General features: G+C 40.1%; 1 protein-coding gene across 3 annotated transcripts in view; it reads left to right on the top strand.

Annotated features, from left to right (window-relative positions):
• The window catches only part of megf11 (multiple EGF-like-domains 11), a 220,244-nt gene that overhangs the window by 6,081 nt on the left and 198,023 nt on the right, over nucleotides 1-16,140 (top strand). For 2 of the 3 annotated variants that reach the window (XM_057836017.1, XM_057836015.1), the window contains exon 1: nucleotides 7,037-7,203. The gene's annotated coding sequence lies outside the window, so the exon portion shown is untranslated. Of the gene's footprint in view, nucleotides 1-1,134; nucleotides 1,291-7,036; nucleotides 7,204-16,140 lie in introns of those variants that run through there. The other variant, XM_057836016.1, reaches the window with a different exon arrangement.

Below are 16,140 nucleotides of genomic sequence, written 5' to 3'. Positions count from 1 at the left end.
TTTCGGTTGCTTGCACTTAATACTTTCAATGCCCAATGAATTTATGATATTATTGAAGGTCTCTTAGTTCATTTATAGATATTTTTTCTAAATGAATAAAATATGTTTGATGATACTGTAAGCGTCTAAAACCATTTTCAACGTCATAATAAGTACAGGTACAGTCGATTTACAAATTCATACTTCAGTGCGTCATGGTTTGAACACTGTCAAGGGACCTGCCCTCTCAGCTTCAGAGACCTGACAGGTCACCTTTGTTTTTCCTCATTTTCAAGCCTACATGTACCTTCTTATTTTTTAGTTCAAATTTGGGGGGATTGTGAATAACACTCTTTTCTTTGGCCTGTTAAGTTTATTGATGTTGACTTCCATTTAACAGGACCATTAATCATCATGTATTGATCTTACAGTATATATCTTCTGCAGAACTCCAACTAATTGAGTTTCTTGGTTGTGGAAGTCCTACTTTATATATGTCTTTGTAACTGTTATGAATTTGACATTTATTGCTGTCAATGGCAGCCAATACAGCAATGGGTTCAAATAACTGATTTCTCCTAAAACTTCTACTGTTGTGCTTTTGAAACCATTTGTCAAATGATTTGCTCATGAATGCCATATGAGGCACTGATTTGCATAAGGACTAAGTCCAGAGCAAGCACACATGAGCGGGGCTGAGGGGGGCAATGGGAATTGCCACTAACTTCCCTTTCCAGACTTCAGTCCAGCACACTACAGACAACGTTTTGGGGCTGGCAGTGACAGCAGACGAGACATAAAAGAGGTGTGGGCTGGAGAAGCAGAACACACTATGTTGTTTGATGCTGAGGATTTGTTGCCTCATCCGCCACTACTCAGTAAGGGGACTTGGGGATTTGCGGTCAGGGATTACAGCGGGCCACGACGGCCACTTCTGAAGCTGACGATAACAGCGGTCGCTCTCCAACAGGCTCGAACGTACCAATGCAAGTACTGAGGCTGGCACAGGATGGGACAACTTTAAGTGCATGCCCTCCAAGATGACTTTTATCTCTTTGCTTTTGTTTCTTCTTTCTGCATATTTAAACTGCCTTTTGGCATGCACATAAGGCTGACTTCTTGTCTCTGTCTATGTGTCTATCCTTTAATTGACAGGTGCTCAGTAGATGGTTAGCAGTGGGATGGCAGTGAATGATCGTGTTGGAGTTACTTTGAACAGGGGGACTTCAGTCAAAATGGAGGAAAAGCTGAAAAGTAAACTTACAGTGTAGCATATTCCACCAAGTGATGATGCTGGAACAGAACCAGAAGGTAAAATGTCTTGTTTTACCATTTTATATTGCCATCAAGTGCATTACATAAACCCGTGTGAGCACCATACGCAGAGTTTAAGGGGGTGCCGGGATGCCCCAGCCCCCCATTTGGCCGAAAGTGTCATTGTATGTAATTGACGTTCCTATATATGATTTTAAAATTAAGAGTTTTCCAGTAAAAATGGTAAAATATTGTCTTTAAAAGTGGTAAAGCAATAAAACAACCAAAATGAATGAAATGGAAAAAAAAAACAATTATAATGGGTCAAAATTATTTTTGTGCTTAGGTTTGCTTAGCCAAAACCACCTGAGGACCTGTTCTGCCAAATTTTGCATCCTTATAATATTTAGCTCCCAAAGCTGTTGTGGCGGTGAATAAGCCCTCTTTTACATTCAATTTACATTTACATTCATTGTTACATTCAATTTTATCCACAAGTGCTAAAAAAAACAGGTAACATCGTAAGCATACATGTTACCCATGAATATAGCGTAAACAGTGAGAGAGCGGTGTACAGCTCTTGTGTGCAGCTAACATGGCAGGATGTGTCTGAGGACAACTTTTCTACATGTCCGTCCATGATCAAACGTAAGTAAATATCCCTTTATTTGAAGAAAGTTGTAGTGTTTACTTTGTAACCGCTGTATTCGTGGCCATTTTTAACACAAAGTTGCAATTTCTGATGGGGTGCAAAATTTGACAGAATACCGCTGGGCGTACCATATTCAATGGATGATGATCTTGGCGAAAAGTATAGCTGTCCTAAGCAGCCTGAGTTACAATTCCCCTCAAAAATTATGGGAAAAAAAACGCTCATTTTCAACTCATTATTATAAATATTCTTGAAGTTAACTTTATTGCTGACACTGCGTTTCGGGGTGATCATCATGTTGTGCCTCCCCTGCCCCAAAAGTCAAACTCCGCCTATGGTGAACACGTAACCCCCGGCCTCATCAAGTTTGAACCGAGGTGAACCTGTACTCGCTCAAATCTGTTATGAAGATATACTACGCCCTGGTTAAGACGTCAGCCAGGCTGACAAATGCTCGGTTGAGTTTGCAATGTGAAGCTTCGAGGTTAGTGCTTAATAAAGGTGGGACTCTGAGACAAAAGTAGAGTTGAGCCTTTAAATGGGTCCCTTGTCAGTTTTTTTTTTTACAGGTCCGCCGATTGTCAGAGTAAAAAGCTGTAAACTCCTGTATTACATCTCAAAGAATCACACAATTTTGTACTTTATGTGCCAACTTTATGACGATCTGTTGTATTTCATTGATGTTTGATTGTGCCAGGGTACATTTTTTATAACAGCATTTTGTGATGACACGCATATAATTAATTGTTATTTTCTTTCTGATCTCTGTCTTTTCTTTATTGATCTCAAAAGCACATTGACGAACCCAATTGGAGTGTGACTTTCTCATCAAAATCTGGCCCAGTTGCTACAGTAAACACATCTACATAAGTGAACTCAGGTGTAAAATCGAATATCGACCTATCTTTCACACGGTTGTCAGTGAATATTGTCCCAGATATTGACATGATGGATGTGATATTAGGGTGTTCAGTCACTTCACTTAGCAAAGAAACACTTCCCAACAGCAGCTTTAGTCTTCTGATATGTCGGAAACTAACTGAAAATTCTCTAAAAAGCGCACACTTGAGTAGCTCCAAGGCACTCTAATAAGGCAGCAAAAATGAGGGGGGAAAAAATAAAATGGGCAATTTTTTTCTCTTTTGATAAAATACAAGAATGTGATTTCAAGCACGGTCAAAAAGCATCTTGGGGTAGGTGTTTGGAGGAAGTTTGCTCTGCTTCATAGGCATGCAAACAGCAAATAGCCTCCTTTGTATGTCCCGGATCACCGGTGTCCTGTCCTCACTGCAGGTTCTCGTTTCAAACATTTTTCAGAAGCATTTGAAGCAGACCTTTCAATGGTAATGTGCATTGCGAAAGAAAGTCTCATTCCACCTGATCTGCTTCTTTTCCTGCATCAGCAGAGAACTAAGGCATTCATTCTTGCAGAAAAACACTTGCGCTGATCATGATAATTAAATCTTTCCAGCCAATTTAAACTCTCTTCCTTTATTTTATATTGACTGTTGCCACCATGTGGTCAACAGGCAAAGAAATTGAGAATAAAAAAGATAAAAGTATCTTGATGAGCTGATGATTTAGCATGATAGAGCATTCAGCCATCACAAATACACTCACCGGCCACTTTATTGGGTACACCATGCTAGTAACGGGTTGGACCCCCTTTTGCCTTCAGAACTGCCTCAATTCTTCGTGGCATAGATTCAACAAGGTGCTGGAAGCATTCCTCAGAGAGTTTGGTCCATATTGACATGATGGCATCACACAATTGGTGCAGATTTGTCGGCTGCACATCCATGATGTGAATCTCCCGTTCTGCCACATCCCAAAGATGCTCTATTGTATTGAGATCTGGTGACTGTGGAGGCCGTTTGAGTACAGTGAACTCATTGTCATGTTCAAGAAACCAGTCTGAGATGATTCCAGCTTTTTTACATGGCGCATTATCCTGCTGAAAGTAGCCATCAGAAGTATGGTACATTGTGGTCATAAAGGGATGGACATGGTCAGCAACAATACTCAGGTAGGCTGTGGCGTTCCAACAATGCTCAATTGGTACCAAGGGGCCCAAAGAGTGCCGGTAAAATATTCCCCACACCATGACACCACCACCACCAGCCTGAACCGTTGATACAAGGCAGGATGGATCCATGCTTTCATGTTGTTGATGCCAAATTCTGACCCTACCATCCGAATGTCGCAGCAGAAATCAAGACTCATCAGACCAGGCAACGTTTTTCCAATCTTCTATTGTCCAATTTCGATGAGCTTGTGCAAATTGTAGCCGCAGTTTCCTGTTCTTATCTGAAAGGAGTGGCACCCGGCGTGGTCTTCTGCTGCTGTAGCCCATCTGCCTCAAAGTTCGACGTACTGTGCGTTCAGAGATGCTCTTCTGCCTACCTTGGTTGTAACGGGTGGTTATTTGAGTCACTGTTGCCTTTCTATCAGCTCGTACCAGTCTGGCCATTCTCCTCTGACCTCTGGCATCAACAAAGCATTTCCGCCCACAGAACTGCCGCTCACTGGATATTTTTTCTTTTTCGGACCATTATCTGTAAACCCTAGAGATGGTTGTGCGTGAAAATCCCAGTAGATCAGCAGTTTCAGAAATACTCAGACCAGCCCTTCTGGCACCAACAACCATGCCACGTTCAAAGTCACTCAAATCACCTTTCTTCCCCATACTGATGCTCGGTTTGAACTGCAGGAGATTGTCTTAAACCATGTCTACATGCCTAAATGCACTGAGCTGCCGCCATGTGATTGGCTGATTAGAAATTAAGTGTTAACGAGCAGTTGGACAGGTGTACCTAATAAAGTGGCTGGTGAGTGTATATCATAATAATATTTGATTCAACTCCTTTATCAGTAAAAGTAAAAGTGACTCCCTCGAAAATTCTTCTGAATAAATACTTAAATCCCTGAATTCTTTTTCGATATGGACATAAAACAGTCTCCATTCTTGGTTAAAAGCAAAAAAAAAAAAAAAAAAAAAAAACGTGTAGGTAGCGTAAATATTACCAACTATGAGGCTAATCAGTTATGAAAATTAGCCGCCTCCATGTGTAAACAAAGAAGAAAATTTGTGCGAATAAATGCTTCAATCACGCATGCATGGTATGAAAAATATATAATTTACCTTGAATCCTCAAAAAAAATCACTCCTGAGACAATCATTCCTGTTTGTATGCAGTACAGCTTTCGTAGTTCTTCAAAAACCCAAGCTTAAATCAGACACGAGCTTGTGCCGTCGTCGGCTATTACTAAATGAAGCTCGGCCCCCTCTGATAAAGCATTACGCAAAGAATGCCCAAGTGTCATGTCAATAGATCATGAAGTCTATGGTTACTGTTGGTAATACTCTAAGACGTCATGGTTTAAAATCATGCATGGCACGTAAGGTTCCCCTGCTAACACCAGCACATTTCCAGGCCTGTTTTAAGTTTGCCAATGACTATTTGGAGGATCCAGAGGAGTCATCGAAGAAAGTCATGTGGTCATATGAGATCAAAATGAAACTTTTTGGTCTTAATTCCACTCATTGTGGAAGAAGAATGATGAGTAAAATCCCAAGAACACCATCCCTACTGTGAAGCATGAGGGTGGTAGCATCATGCTTTGGGGGTGTTTTTTTTCACATGGGACTGGACAACTGCACTGTATTAGGCCAGGGCCATGTATTGTAAGATTTATGTGAATAACCTCCTTCCCTCAGTTAGAGCATTGAAAATGGGCCGTGACTGGGTCTTCCAACATGACAATGGCCTGAAGCAGACGGCCAGAATAACCAAGGAGTGCTTCGTAAAAAGCATATCAAAGTTCTGGAGGGGCCCAACAAGTCGCCAGACCTAAACCCAAAACAAAATCTTTGGAGGAAGCTCAAATTCACTGTTTCTCAGTGACAGTCCAGAAACCTGATTGATTTAGGGAAGATCTGTGTGGAGCAATGGTGCAAAATCCCTGCTGCAGACTGTGCAAACCTGGTAATACGTTACAAGAAACATTTGACCTCTGTAATTGTAAAGAAAGGCTACTGTACCAAATATTGACATTGATTTTCTCAGATGTTCAAGTACGTATTTGCAGCAATATAATACTAATAAATTGTTAAAAAATCATACACTGTGACAGGGCCTTTCAAGTTTATGCTTCTCTTCTTTCTTCTTTCTAAAACGCAACCCGAGGTTTATTCATTTATTTAATTCTTGCACTCCTGGTCCTCCATACGTAACGTTGTTCAATTGCAGAGGCTAAAAATAACACCTTCATGTAGCTTGCTGGTCTGCTGGGGGTGAGTGAGATTAGAGACTGTGGTGAAATTACCACATCAGAGGAAACAGTGAAACGGGCAGAAGTCGTATTAGACAAATGATTTTATTGTTATTTAAAGACTTATTACTATATGTGTTGTTGTTCTTTTGTTTTATTGACTTGTATAATATTTTTGAATACTGCTATCATCAAATATTATTTGAACATTTTTCTTGACGCCCTTTTGGACGCTGTGACGCCCCTCGCATTTGCCTAGCTCGCTTTATGGACCGCACGGGTCTGCACTGTGATTTCTGGATTTAAAAAAAAAAAAATCAGATTGTCTCTCACAGTGGACAAGCACCTACCATGAAAATTTCAAACCCGCCCATCATTTCTAAGTGGGAGAACTTGCAAAATCGCAGGGTGTTCAAATACTTCTTTTCCTCACTGTATGGTATTCGGGGCATTGAACCAATTTTATATTATCTTCATAAATAGTAGTAACAGTAACAGACTACATATCAGTGGATTAGATTAGGCTGTAGTTTGGTAGTCATATTGATTAAAAAACTAACTTTCTAACGAACAAAATAAATGTTATCTTTTTGCCCCCCGAACTGTTTTGTTGTGAATTTCAGTGTTCTTTCAGTAAATAAATGTATTATTAATGTTTTTGTTAGAAAATATTAAATCAAAATAAAGTGCATTTGTCATTTTATGTTGTGTGTTTACAAGGACGGGGGCTGGGCGGACCCGAATAGAATTTCGTTTAGGGCCCTTTTGGTGCTGTTCTGGGTTGGAAAATGGTGGGCGTGGCTTGTCATGGGCACATGTGACGTCACCATAGTTTAAAGTGGGCCGCGCTTCAGCCTCAGATAAGCATCCGCGGAAGAGAGAGTAGGAGAAGGAGAGGAAAAGCAAGCGGCTGCATTCTTTGCCTCAGGTCCGAGCGCTTTCTATCAAGCTGAGCTCGCACTTCATTATGGAAGACACACACACCACCCGGAAATATCTGTTCCGTTGAGGGCGTTGACTTTGCATCCCAGGCGCAATCCTCAGGGGTGAGTTTGAATTCAACTCCCTAATTATGGAAATATGTCGATTTAATTGGCGCGATGATGCAAAAGCTGCGATGTTTTACTTTTGCTCCATGTATTTGGTTGTATGTTTTTTATTTATTTGCAAGTTTTTTGAAGATAGTTCAGGGCTTTTGGGGAAGATGTCGGGCTGGTGGCTGTGATACATTGAGCTTTCTATTTAATTGGGCTGTTGGCGAGTCTATGCTCTGGAAAGAGGCGTCGTGTGCCAAAAGAAAAAAAAATCGCTGGATCAGCCAGGAGAGCTTTTCAATTTACTGCCAGCCCATTGTGTCGTACAGCTGCCGTGCTCCGGCAACACTATTAGTTTAAAGATAAATCCATGCAAATGACATCGGAGTGCGAAACAGTGAATGAATGGAAGTTCGACAGTGCCGAATTTGGGCTGTTGAGCGAAGCCTAATAACGCCTCATTGGTTCCCTAATTGAACAGTGCTGCATCAAAACCTTCAGTCATTTCTTGCGTCACGTTAAATGTCAAGTTTCACTTTTAATCTAATTTACCACAACAGTTTATCCTGCATTTTTAACGAAAGCTCGAGATAAAGTTGTGAAGAGTAGGACGAGGGCGACTAATTAATATTCTGATTCAGATCATAAGATCGCACGCGCGCATGTTGTTTCCCAAATAAACCGGTAGATGGCACTAGAGTGCAGGAGAAGCAAGCTGATTAAACCCCCATTAGTCTCTTCATCAAAGTCTGCATTGTTTAATAATGGAGCTGTTCCCGCAATGGTAGGAGAATGAACAAGAACGCACGCAAACTCACACGCACACACAGACTTGGAACAAATGGTTGTGTAGTGTACCTGTTTTTCACTATTAGTGCTGCACATAATTATATTGTAGTCACAGTTTTGCATGGCTTCCCATCACCAACTGAAATAACTGAATTATCTTTACATGAGTGCATATTTAGATTTGTTTATATGCATCGATGCTTGGGGAAATTGAGGAGGATTCGCTTTCTTTCATGAAACCCTTTTCTCATCTCTAAAGTTAACTCATAAAAATAAATGATCATAAAACCCTTTTGGTATATTAAAATATACTGTATAAGCATACAAAAATTATTATTCACCATATTAAAACTGAAATACTGTCACTTGCTGTTCCCCCTTTTACTCGTGCTTTGATTCCTCTGCTAAGTCTGGAATTACTCAACAAGCTGAGCATTAAGCAGAATCCTTCATGGGTGCAAACTTTTTTTTGTGCATTTATGTCACAGTCCAGTAAAATTCATCCAATGAAAATTCTGCCTTCATCAATATGTGAAACTAGTGCTGATTTTTGAAGAGTATGGAAGGTTGACATTTTACCAAGGACGATGCGCTTTAGCAGCTCCTAGTTTTATTTACATATTCTCTCAGTCTTGATTATAAATAAGTATTTGTGTTAATCTGACATTTGAGCAGCTGTTGGTTTTGGAAAAAAACACATGGCCAGTTGCAATTCTAGTGCATTTGGAGTCATGCACACATACTTTCCATTTATTAGAGATCACAAAAGAGTTGCGCTTTATTAGTGTATACCGACGATGTTTATGTCCGGTGTGCTGTATGCTAATGATCTATAGTTTTAAGTTCATGAGGTCAACTCATTACAGAGAGCTCAGTAACTATGAACCCTGCTTTTGAAATGACATGTGAGTACCTCAACACATATTGCTCTAATTCCAAACTGACTTAAACTCGGTTGTTTTGCACTCTGTTTTGTTCTCTGTCAAAACGCCTCAAAAGCAACAGCTCCAATGACCTTTATTCTGCGAATGAAGCTGTTTTTGCTCAGCGCTGACGGATAGCTCTTATTATTTCAGCAAAAAGCACATTGAACACTGCGCAAACACCCCGGAGCCATAACAAGTACATTAAGAAAAGTTAATGAAATACATGACGCTTTGCTTGCCTTGTGAAAGCTGTGGCATTTACATGTTTGTGCTGAAGGAGTGAAAACAATCAAAGGCACGGGATAGGCTCCCTTCTGTTTTTAGTGTAGTATAAAAACACAGCCTGAACATTATGACTGTTTTCAACTCATTATTCCGTAATATCCAATGGTGTAGTATTTGTTATCAATCTATATTGAGCTGAGGTATACTGTATCTTACGAATTAACAATATCACAAAAAATAGTCAAAATTCATCACAATTTCATCTCAATTTACGTCAAATTTACTATGACCTTAGTAGAATACCAGTCTTATATATTATCTATTTGTTACTATATGTTGCCAGCGTTGATGTACCCTACATATGGGGAAACATACATTTTTTTTTCAATAAATAGATAATAAATTTCTAATTGATTGGATTTGTGTAATTTTCTGCACTACACTTTTTGGGAATTAAAGCGCAATATTATATAAACTGTTTTGTCCCTGGAATGATAAGCTGAGCACTTTGTTAAAAGTGGCTATACAGTAGACTCTCACAGTGTGTCATACACTTCAATTCAATCACAATAATGAACATATTGTAATTTCTTCCCGCTCTGACAGTGTCAGCCCAAACCGATCATTATACCCTTTGTCATAGCAGAATGCTGGCAGTTATTATATTGTGCAAGTGGTCACAATGATGTGGCTGGCTGATGTGTTGCTACTACTGCTTAAGAAATACACTTTTTTTTTTTTTAAACAGTCAAAGTGCAAAATGATGATAGATTGTTCAAATGCCATGCCATTGAACTCCATAGCACAAATGTTGTCTGGGCATCAGCAATTTAAATTCAGCTTCGTTAGCTGTCTCACAGGTCTGACCGTGTCTGCATCTGATTACGCTTGCGTGAATTTAATTAGTAATTGGACAATTGCCGACGGTCATGTTGGTCAGCCGGCACGCTGCGGAGAAACAGATTGCCCAGTCTGATGTGTGAGGGGGGGAGCAAAAACGGTGAACACGGACTGATTTTGGAGATAGGGAAGCGCCAGTGTGGCGCCGTCTTAATCCAATTTTCCTCAGGTGCAGCCCCCCTGCAGGGGAAGGATGTCTGCATTGATGCTTAGCTCTACACTGATAGATGAACTCATTAGATTTCTCTCTTGTTTAAAACAGCCGTGTATGTAGGAAGCCGATGACTTCTCGCACATGCAAGCGTCCACTTGACACTTTAGTGAAAGGAACCCTGCTGCTTTGGAGCTTTTCCCCTGTCACTTTCAGTCAAAGGAAGCACGCGACATCTATTTTACAGCAGGAGATGTAGAAACTACCAGCATCAAGAGTCCCCATATGCGGGTTTGTGATGTGATGCGCTTTGTCGATAAGGTTATCATTCATCAAAGGCCCTTAGATGACAGAAATCCTCTCGTCATCATCATCAGGGTTTCTATGCCTAGTTACCGCCTGCTGAACATCTGCTAATGAAATACACAGCCTTTTATCGTCAATAATTGTAGAGTTTGAAAACAGAATCCGCTTGACTAATTGAATCATTTCAACCAGGGTCCCCAAAGTCTGGCCCGGGGTCAGTTTGCGGTCACTTACTCATTAACAAAAGACGCACGGACTTCCTGACCAATATTGTTTTGACACTCATTCTATAAGGTTAAACTGTTAATCACTTAAAATGTTAATTTATTAAGGGTTTTGTTTCCATACATTTTGTAAAAATGCTATATCTATAATGCACTGCTAATGACAAGCACACGAGTAACTAATGTAAAAATAATAACAGTGTGCTCAGTGTCCAAACTGAGCTATTATCTTTGTCGGATTTTTTCCCTTCTTTTATTGGATCTTATTAGATGGAGTCATAATGCTGAATAGTACAACAAAGACATACTGACTGCTTAATGTTATTTGACAACATAAATTGGTTCGCAAGAGACTTAAAAATGATCTCAGAAGTAAAAGAGGGGAAATAAAAAAAAATCCTAAACAATGCTATTTCATCCTAGCATCTGATTGTGAAGGAGATTCGTCAAAGTCATAAATTAGCGTTAACGTCTTGCCCCCGTTCCCTTTTCATCAAACATTATTTAATGAATATTGAATAATTTATCAGGCACGCTAACAAAAGAAAGAGGCTTGAAAGGTGAAGATGAACTATAGGAACAGGCTTGATGAAGTTTTAAGGCTCATCTGATAAAACATTTAATTAACATGGAAAGCTGACCTGAGTGTGAACCACTCGAGCCAGGTAATTGTGACCTCTTTTGCTATTGTGCGCGATGGTGTAATTATATTTCACTTTTCTTGCCGAGACGTTCACTAGCGTGACAGGGAGAAGACGAGCCCTGTTGCTAGGCCACATTTGGACCCAATTACTCAGTAGAGGGATATTATCACACGTTTGGTTTTGTTTCCAACTTCTGTACTGGCTGTCTGGCATAAAAAACAATGAGGCATGAGCAATGTTGACTTATCATATGGCTGGGCTTTGGCTCTTTTTACATTCACCATTTACTCAACCAACTGCATCATCTTTTCTTCCAAAAATGAATGCTAAATACATTGACACATACTTTGTTTCACCACAAATTTGACTGATCAAGTGTGAGGTGGAGGGGTGGAGTTTAGGGGGTTGCTCGCTTTACGGTTGCACCCGGGCCTGGGCCTCTAGGGGGCATAAAAGGGGCTCGGATTGCTGGCTGTACTCAACGCACCTGGGCCGCACAGGGCTTGCTTACTTACTCAAGTTTACTTGATGGTAATATACAGTAGATTACTGGCAGTAAACTGTCTGATTGAGTTATGAATGAGTTAATGATTTTAAAACATTACAGTGGGGCAAATAAGTATTTAATCAACCACTAATTGTGCAAGTTCTCCCACTTGAAAATATTAGAGAGGCCTGTAATTGTCAACATGGGTAAACCTCAACCATGAGAGACAGAATGTGGAAAAAACAATCCCAGAAAATCACATTGATTTTTTTTTTTAAAGAATTTATTTGCAAATCATGGTGGAAAATAAGTATTTGGTCAATACCAAAAGTTCATCTCAATACTTTGTTATGTACCCTTTGTTGGCAATAACTGAGGCCAAATGTTTTCTGTAACTCTTCACAAGCTTTTCACACACTGTTGCTGGTATTTTGGCCCATTCCTCCATGCAGATTTCCTCTAGAGCAGTGATGTTTTGGGGCTGTCGTTGGGCAACACGGACTTTTAAATCCCTCCACAGATTTTCTATGTGGTTGAGATCTGGAGACTGGCAAGGCCACTCCAGGACCTTGAAATGCTTCTTACGAAGCCACTCCTTTGTTGCCCTGGCTGCGTGTTTGGGATCACTGTCATGCTGAAAGACCCAGCCACGTCTCGTCTTCAATGCCCTTGCTGATGGAAGGAGATTTTCACTAAAAAGCTCTCGATACATGGCCCCATTCAGTCTTTCCTTTACACAGATCAGTCGTCCTGGTCCCTTTGCAGCAAAACAGCCCTAAAGCATGATGTTTCCACCCCCATGCTTCACAGTGGGTATGGTGTTCTTCGGATGCAATTCAGTATTCTTTCTCCTCCAAACATGAGAACCTGTGTTTCTACCTAAAAGTTCTATTTTGGTTTCATCTGACCATAACACACTCTCCCAGTCCTCTTTTGGATCGTCCAAATGCTCTCTAGCAAACTGCAGACGGGCCTGGGCGTGTAATGGCTTCAGCAGGGGGACACGTCTGGCAGTGCAAGATTTGAGTCCCTGGCGGCGCATTGTGTTACTGATAGTAGCCTTTGTTACTGTGGTCTCAGCTCTCTGTAGGTCATTCACCTGGTCCCCCCGTGTGGTTCTGGGATTTTTGCTCACTGCTCTTATTATCATTTTGACGCCACGGGGTGAGATCTTGCATGGAGCCCCAGATCGAGGGAGATTATCAGTGGTCTTGTATGTCTTCCATTTTCTAATAATTGCTCCAACAGTTGATTTCTTTACACAAAGCGAAGAGTGAAAAGTTACAGAAAACGTTTGGCCTCCGTTATTGCCAACAAAGTGTACATAACAAAGTATTGAGATGAACTTTTGGTATTGACCAAATACTTATTTTCCACCATGATTTGCAAAGAAATTCTTTAAATATCAAACAATGTGATTTTCTGTTTTTTTTTTTTTTTTTTCACATTCTGTCTCTCATAGTTGAGGTTTACCCATGTTGACTATTACAGGCCTCGCTAATCTTTTCAAGTAGGAGAACTTGCACAACTGGAGGTTGACTAAATACTCATTTGCCCCTCTGTAAATTTTGGTGCAATATAACATCACATTTGAATAAAGACTGCAAACTGAGATGCGCAAATAAGGCAAATATTACATGGATATTAATGTAGGAGTCTAATTTTACATTTAGCTAAATGTTAATTATCATGGCTAGCTTGCACTTTTGTAGGTTTTTATCCTACTGAGGGCTGTTTCTACACTGCATGATAGGAAATACTAGCCAGAGTTTTGTGACAGAAGTATAGTGCTTGTCAATACCACTTTTAAAAAAAGTATTTGTAAAAGAAGAAAATTTTACCTAGTACTTCTATTATCTTACCATAACACTGTGTCCAATTTTTGTAGATTGACATGATTTCTTTGGATTTGAGTAAAAGGGGAATTGCCTACTTCCTCACATGCAGGCACCCTGCCGTATCAGGCTTAGCATGTCGCATCACATCAGACCATTTCAGCCCCACGCCTCGCCTCTTCAATCAGTGCCAGCAAGTGAACTCTGGCTCATGTCCAATGTCTATTGATGGATCTCCATGCTATCATCGAGGCAATTTTAGCCAAATAACACAAAGCTCCCGCATGCGCTTATTCAGCACCCACCTACCTTGCATTGGATCAATGGGCAGCTGTCAGGACTGGGAAGAGAGCATGCGTTAAACCACATCTGGGATTTGGATGTTGAATAACTGCCCACTCAACAGGGGCTGCCTCTTGAATAATACAGCAGAACAACCCCGTGTCGCATTACTTTTGGCCCCACGCTGGCAACGTTTGTGCACTCAGAGCGGGTCAGGGCACTCAGCACATGGCAAAGGCGGCAATAGATCATATCTGCGCCGCACAATGTAGCTATGAGTGAAAGCGTAATGGAAGAAATAATCTTCAGAAATCAGCCGTCGTCTCCATTTTTGGAGCTCTATTGAATTTTAGTCTTCCGATCCTGATGTATCTTTTTATTATTGACAGTGGATATACCATAAAAAGTGTAGCTAGTTCAAATGTTAGGTTTTTGTGGAGAAGGTAAACTTAATGTGAACCTTTTGAAAAGCGAAAGTAAAAATAACTGAAATAATGTGATTGCCAGTGTTGTTAATCTTACTTTAAAAAAAAGTAATTAGTTGCAGTTACAAATTACTTCTCCCAAAAAGTAATTGAGTTAGTAACTCAGTTACCTCAAAGTAAGAGTAATTAGTTACTCAGCAAAGTTATTGACGTTACTTTTCATATTCTACACATTATTACTAGGGTTGGGAATCTCTGGCATGAAGCCGATTCGATATGTATCTAGATACACAGGTTACGATTCGATTAAAAAACGATACATTTTTATGGCCGAGCGATTCGATACGATTCGATACAGTTTAAGAACGATACGGTTCAATACAGAGTGAAAACGTTACGATAGTAAACATTTGTTGTGTGTGTTCGTACAGTATTTTAAACATATAAAAAAGACCACATTTGTAATAGCAAAATTAAACAACAAAATTTCATACCAATGTTTTGTTTTATTTTTTTTATGAAAAAAAATTTAAGCTTACTCTATGACTGTCATTTTGTTGGATGGGATTGATAATAAAACTCCAGTGACAGACAACAATAAAGTGCAGTAATTCAATTACTGTATTTCCTGGTGTTTTGAACACAAGAGGTAAGTAATTGTGCAAACTTTGAACGTAAACATCTTACAAACAAAAAATATTAATTATATGCAGCAGCTCTAGAAAAAAAAAATTAAACATGCAATGTTATCATAAATAAATAATGAATTATGCTTTACCACTGGTATAAATGGGGGGAATAAAAATATGGCATTTTAGACAGACAGGTCAATAATCATTACTTTAACCTTATACACAGCAAAGTCTTTCACTTACAGTGGAAAACCCATTGGCAATATATCAAATACTTGTTCTCCCCACTGTATGCCTGTGTTTCCACATTTTTTTACTCCTCATCACTGTTCATATCTTTTTTTGAAGGGCAGATTTTTTTCTTGAGGAAGATCAACTAATCCACGTGTTCATGTTTAAGAAGACTGTGTTTCGTGGGGGGGGGGGGGGGGGGGGATCTCCAGAGGGTCATGCTGCCCTTTCCACCATTGTAGTCGGTTATTTTTCAGGTTTACAAACTCACGATCTCTGTACTGATCCACACTTCACACTACCTCTGTCCCACGCGAACAGATCTGGCTGCCTTCCACACTTCAAAGTCCGACTTTTGTTTTCCCGGGTGCGTTGAAAATCAATCGCTGCACGTCGCTGGGGTCGGTGCTCAAACTGTCCATTGTTTTAGCATGTTGCTTCGTTGCCACTACTAGTTTCGTTTCGGGCTGTGAAGAAAACGCTACGGAGCAAGCGTTACAGTGGTTTTGTTTGCTCTCGCGTTGTTATGACACGCCCGTGACGATCGGAAAATGATGGCGACTAGTAGCGGTTCTTCTGAGGCAACCACGACCGTGAGTTGTGCTTGTCCATATTATATCATGCGTGCGGGCTCAATCTAAGTGCGCTGTGTGGTGAATGACACAAGCGCAGCATGTGAAGTAAAAGCTAAATTATTATCCCATTAAGCAATGCATTGAACTAGGCATTAGAAGCCGCGATAGCCGAATTCTATCTTGACTATCGGTTCATTGAGTATTTCATGTGTAATTACTGTCGAATGGTAACTTTACTATCGAAACAGCTGTATCTCTCACCTGTAAAACCGGATATCCGGTCGTATCGGTTTATCGTTCTCAAGCTTAATTATTAC

The sequence above is a fragment of the Corythoichthys intestinalis genome, chromosome 5 (assembly GCF_030265065.1).
Source record: "Corythoichthys intestinalis isolate RoL2023-P3 chromosome 5, ASM3026506v1, whole genome shotgun sequence".
Lineage (NCBI taxonomy): Eukaryota > Metazoa > Chordata > Actinopteri > Syngnathiformes > Syngnathidae > Corythoichthys > Corythoichthys intestinalis.
Note: the sequence above shows the minus strand (reverse complement) of the source record. Positions and strands in the feature narration are given on the sequence as shown.